The sequence below is a fragment of the Octopus bimaculoides genome, chromosome 1, assembly GCF_001194135.2.
Source record: "Octopus bimaculoides isolate UCB-OBI-ISO-001 chromosome 1, ASM119413v2, whole genome shotgun sequence".
Classification (NCBI taxonomy): Eukaryota; Metazoa; Mollusca; class Cephalopoda; order Octopoda; family Octopodidae; genus Octopus; species Octopus bimaculoides.
Window position 1 is genome coordinate 184,305,508 of NC_068981.1, and position 5,616 is coordinate 184,311,123.

The 5,616-nt window shown below is 38.0% G+C and overlaps 2 protein-coding genes across 5 annotated transcripts in view; one reads left to right on the top strand and one right to left on the bottom strand.

The window, feature by feature from the left end:
* The window catches only part of LOC106879322 (glycerophosphocholine phosphodiesterase GPCPD1), a 55,381-nt gene extending 54,716 nt beyond the window's left edge, over positions 1-665 (bottom strand). For 2 of the 4 annotated variants that reach the window (XM_052973210.1, XM_052973215.1), the window contains exon 1: positions 319-665. The gene's annotated coding sequence lies outside the window, so the exon portion shown is untranslated. The remainder of the gene's footprint in view (positions 1-318) is intronic. The other 2 variants (XM_014928828.2, XM_052973206.1) reach the window with 1 other exon arrangement.
* A 1,021-nt stretch (positions 666-1,686) lies between these two features.
* Positions 1,687-5,616, top strand: part of LOC106877847 (high affinity copper uptake protein 1) — a 110,817-nt gene continuing 106,887 nt past the window's right edge. Inside the window, exon 1 of the mRNA XM_052973220.1 lies at positions 1,687-1,709. The gene's annotated coding sequence lies outside the window, so the exon portion shown is untranslated. The remainder of the gene's footprint in view (positions 1,710-5,616) is intronic.

Below are 5,616 nucleotides of genomic sequence, written 5' to 3' on the forward strand. Positions count from 1 at the left end.
TACATACATACATACATTCATATTTTAAGCACTATTTTCCTGTTTATACATGTTTGTGTGTAAAACTACAAACATAAAAAAAAACCACTGCATGCATATATTTTATAGAAACTGTCAACATGTAACCCGCCAACGGGTTGTAATGTAAAACCACTGTGAAGATTAATTTATCTAACATTGATAATGATAGAAGACAAATTTAACCTCATCTCAAATTTTACCGCATTGCCGATAGTAAACAACAATAATGTTAATAACAGTTGAATTATTATAAATCAATTCATAACATGCAATGATATTCCAAATTATAATACTTACTTTTATAGTTCTCTTGATGAATTTCATTAAATAAATTCATTGAAGTTATCAAAATAAGGCAATGTTAGTGATATTTGTTTCCGTTATCTTCAGTGACGTTTGAGAGATAAAAAAAAAGCTCACAGGTTTGAATAATGAACATCTCACCGGTTAAATAATGCCTCTTTCTTTTTTGTTTGTGAGTGTTTTCAATGCTATAAAAATATAGTAGTCATGTTTTCTATGTGTACCGCGATGAGAAGTCTCTCAATCGTAAACAGTCACAACAATTCTCCGTCCACACGCACCTGCCAACTGTCCCTTCATCTGAACTTATGTAACAGTAACGACTTAATTACTTCCCTTGATATATATACTCTACTTCATTGCCTTCGTATCATGACGGAAATAGCAGACAAAAATGTATATGGTTCAACAAAACCAATAAACTAGCTACTAGATATGTTAGAAATAACAGCCAAATTTTCCTCAAAGAATACAAGCATCCCCACCGCGTTATGGAAGCTTCACGTTCCCCTAAACCTCGAAATAGCTTTTCGGAACGTGAAACATATTTTGCAACTGAAATATATGTTAACAGAAGTGAATATGTAAATAGGCTTGCCTAATTTTTTCAATAATCTTTTCTGCTGTAAGCACAAGGCCCAAAATTTTGGGGGAGGGGGGCAGTCAATTACATCGACCCTAATACGCAACTAGTACTTAGTTTATCGACCCCGAAAGGATGAAAGACAAAGTCGACCTCGGCGGAATTTGAACTCGGAACGTAAAGACAGACGAAATATCGCTAAGCATTTCGCCCGGCGTGCTAACGTTTCTGCCAATGTTTTCAAGGATGCGACGTTTCTGTAAAGCAGAGGAAGCTTATAGTTGTAAATATATAAGTCTTTTATCTTGCTATTGGATTCAGTGAGTCATTAAAGTCGCTGAGTTGGACGCAGTGCTGAAGGGAGTGAATTTGGCCTTGAAATGGGGGCTGTGCACCATCAAAATCTGGATGGATTCAGCCCCCATGTTTGGCTGGGTAAGACCGGTGATCACTGATGAGAAGAGGGTGCCAACCAAAGGGGCTGCAGAAATGTTAGTGAAGTGCTGCCTAGGGGTTCTGAGAGAGCTGATTGGCAAGTTCAGCCTGAAGTTGAATGTGGTCTTTGTGCCTTCAGAGAGAAACAAGACAGACGTTCTAACCTTGCTTCAATTCTTCCAGTTCCCCTAACCAGGCTTTTTTCACTTCTCAGTGTTGCTATGACAAGAACTTCACTGACATTACAGGGACATTTTTCCCTATCACATCTTGATTCACACTGACCCTCCTTTGCAATCTGGAATACAACACACCTTTGATCCTCTCATCGTAAAACATTTAAAACTTATTTTCTTTCCTTTCTGTGGTAAGTATACATAACACCTGGCTTCACTTCTGGCTACCTTATATTATTTCCATGTCAAATCAAACTGGAACCTGGTGCAGCTCTCTGACTTACCAGTTCTAGTCAAACCAGCTAACTCATGCCAGGATGGAGATTGGAGGTTAAATGGTAATGTTCTTTTGTTTATTCCATACTTTGCAAGCTTGTCTTTTAACGTTTATAGCTCTATTAACTCTACCAATCTATGACAATACCATTTTCTTCCTGGCACCTTGCTACAGATCTGCTCAGTGGCTTGCAGCAGGCTGTCTCATAGAAATTCTGAGTCATCCTCCATGTTACTCCTCGTCTTTCTCCACGTACACATCACTTCAAACTTCTCTGAACCTATGCCGAGTAGACTGCCAGCTTTCATATCTTATTTCTCTAGATTGTCTTCTGTTTCCAGAATTATCAAACACTTACTCTAAAATCACTCATCACTCATTTATATTTAGTGGAACATTTTTCACTGAGGAAAGACTTTGTATTCACAACCACCTCTCAATATTGACACCAGTTTATACATCAGCACAGAACAAAACCTAAAGTTTATCTCATTTCTCTAACTTCAGTCATAATGGATACTCCCAATTTGTTTAGCTTCCATCTCTATCTTTCCATTACATATTCAAATTGACTTTGAATGAACCATTTCATTGCATTTTCCCATCATGTATGCAGTTTGATTTTGATTTGAGCTTGTACCATATTGCTTAGGGTTTTATCAACCATGTATCATGTGGGTGTTGTTGTTGTTGTTGGCTGCTGTGGTAGCTGGTTGAGTTGATGAAGGAAAATATCTTTCTTGTACAGTGTAGAAGTAACTGAACAACACCGGGAAACATTTAACAAGAGATTTTATTATCGTGCTTAATGACAAGCTGCGTCAATCTTTTAATGATCACAAGTGGAATAATTTACATACTGAGAGACAGACACTGCTTGGAGTTTATGGCAAGCTACTGGATATGGCAACATGTAGCTTGTCCAACATAACTGGAAACTATTGTGCTATATTTGTAATGATAGAGGTTTCCATCATCTATCTGTACCATCTGTCTTAGCTGCCCTTAGCTGCACATTGAACGGTTTTTATAGGGGATTGGTAGTCAAATTCTAGAGTGTTTGAGAAAACCTATCCATGCCATTGCTTCTCACCAAGTGGTCAGTTAATAGATTGATCTCATGAAACTATGGTGGTTTAAGTGTGATGTTTGACCATGTGTCCAGGGATTTCATCTTCATCATCGTTGTTTAACGTCCACTTTCCATGCTAGCATGGGTTGGACGATTTGACTGAGGACTGGTGAACCGGATGGCTGCACCAGGCTCCAATCTGATCTGGCAGAGTTTCTACAGCTGAATGCCTTTCCTAATGCCAACCACTCAGAGAGTGCAGTCCAACCACTCCACGCATGGATTAAAGACCAGCCTTAACTTTAATTTTGACTAATCAGTGATTGTTATTCAGATGCATTTGTGAGTTTTCCGGGCCTCTGATTTATTTAAAAGGACACAATTTTTTTCCAGTTCAGAGACAAATTTAGCTTCACTTAATTAACCCACTCGATCTTATGATACTCCACTAATATTTGGACATATACACATAATGACAAAGCATAACACAAATGTTGTCTAATTTGCTTAACAGTACAGTCCTTGGAGGGCGTACCCTAGCACAGCCATAGTCAAGTGCATGAAACCAGAATAGGTACAGCTATGTGGTTAAAAAGTCTGCTTCATTTCAGGTTTGATAGCATCTTGGGAAAGAGTGTTCAACTATATTCCAGGATGACCGATCAATGACTTGTGGGTAAATTTGGTGGACAGAAACAGTGTGGAAGCACCTGTATGGCTGCAAAGAAAGAAAAGCACCTGCACTTATTGGTTGCATGTATGTACATACATACGTATGTATGTATAGATGGATGGATGGATGGATGGATGGATGGATGGATGTTTGTGTGTGTGTGTATGCACGTGCGTTTGTCTCTTCCTAACTTGTCTTTACATGACACCACTTGACAACCAGTGTTTGTTTCTTTATGTCCCCATGGCAAAACAAAGACAATTAGAATAAATACCAGGTTTTAGAAATGAGTACTCGGGTCAGTTTGATTCACTAAAATCTTTCAAAGAGGAAGGGGACAGCTTGGTTGCAGTCCAGTGATTGAAGCCAGTAAAAGAGTCAGATTGAGTAAAAAAATAAAAATAATGAGAGAGAGAGAGGGAGGGAGAGAACGTGTGAAGAAGGGAATCTTCCAAATATAGTTATCAAGATTATGAACCAAATCCATTTGAAGCCTGTTACCAAACATAACTTCCAGCACCCTTGATTTCATTTTCAAAAAGAGGGTGGAAAAGATGCTCCACATTTATTATATTGTAAACATTCACTCCTCTCAAATTACATTATGAATGAAGTGGGGAAAATTAGAAATGTGCCGGTCACTAAGTCTAAATATGCCATCTGACCTCATTTTCAGACAGTCAGCAGCTGTACCAACAAATAGGCTGATCTTCCAACCGAATTCTGATATTAGCAATGATAGATGACATTCTTAACATTTTCAGTTGGAATAGCTGACTAAATCATGACTAAAGTAAGCAGAAGGTCCGGAGGAAATGATCATTTGAATTGGTAATTGGTTAATATAAACCACATGGTAAAGTCATTTGCATAATATTAAACTGAAATCCTCCCTCATTTTCGAAACATATGGCTAGCAACCCATCTCAAGCCTGTTTCAAGAAATTTTAATCAATACAAATTACAGCTGTGGTGAATGAAAAGAGAATTATTAGTTTAAGGATTAGTTCTGAACAAAAGAGGCAGAGGAGGTAACTCTGACATTTCAATTGCTATATTCAATATTATATAAGATGTATATTTTTATTGAAAGAAAATGTTTCAGAAAAATCATCCCAGGTATTATATTCTATGTTTGGTTTCCCATAAGCCAATTTTGTCTGGAAAAAAAATCACCCTGGGTCCTAATGCAAAGTTGGATCTTCCATAAACTAATTTTGTCCTTGACTCTCATTTTTACATGAATATGTGTTGTTGAAATTGAGATTAGTCTAATGTGCCCAGGAGTCAAATACAGCAATATTTATTGGTTTTAAATTTTGGCACAAGGCCAGCCATTTAGAAGGATGTAAAAACGAAATGACGCTCAGCATTTAGCCTGGTGTGCTAACAACTCCGCCAGCTCGCCACCTTCGTCAAATGCGGTAATATTGGTTTCAAATTTTGGCACAAGGCCAGCAATTTCATGGGAGATGGACAAGTCAATTACATAAACTCTAGTGTTCAACTGGTACTTATTTTATTGATCTTGAAATGATGAAAGGCAAAGTCGACCTCGGTGGAATTTGAACTCAGATTGTAAAGACATGAAATACGGCTAAGCATTTAGGTTGGCATGTTAACAATTCTGCCAGCTTGCTATCTTAATCAAATACAATAATATTTTCTTCTACTCTAGGCAGAAGACCTGAAATTTTGGGGGAGCAGCCGATTAGATCGACTTCAGTACACAACTGGTACTTAATTTATCAACCCCGAAATCATGAAAGGCAAAGTCGACCTCGGTGGAATTTGAACTCAGAACGTAAAGATAGATGAAATATTGCTAAGCATTTCGCCTGGCGTGCTAACGTTTCTGCCAGCTCACCGCCTTCAAATATAATAATATTCTTTTCTATACTAGGCACAAGGCCCAAAATTTTTGGGGAGGGGGGGTAGGCAGTTGATTAGATCGACCCCCCAATACACAACTGGTACTTAATTTATCGACCCCCAAAAGGATGAAAGGCAAAGTCGACTTCGGGGTAATTTGAACTCAGAACGTAAAGACAGATGAAATACTGCTAAGCATTTAAC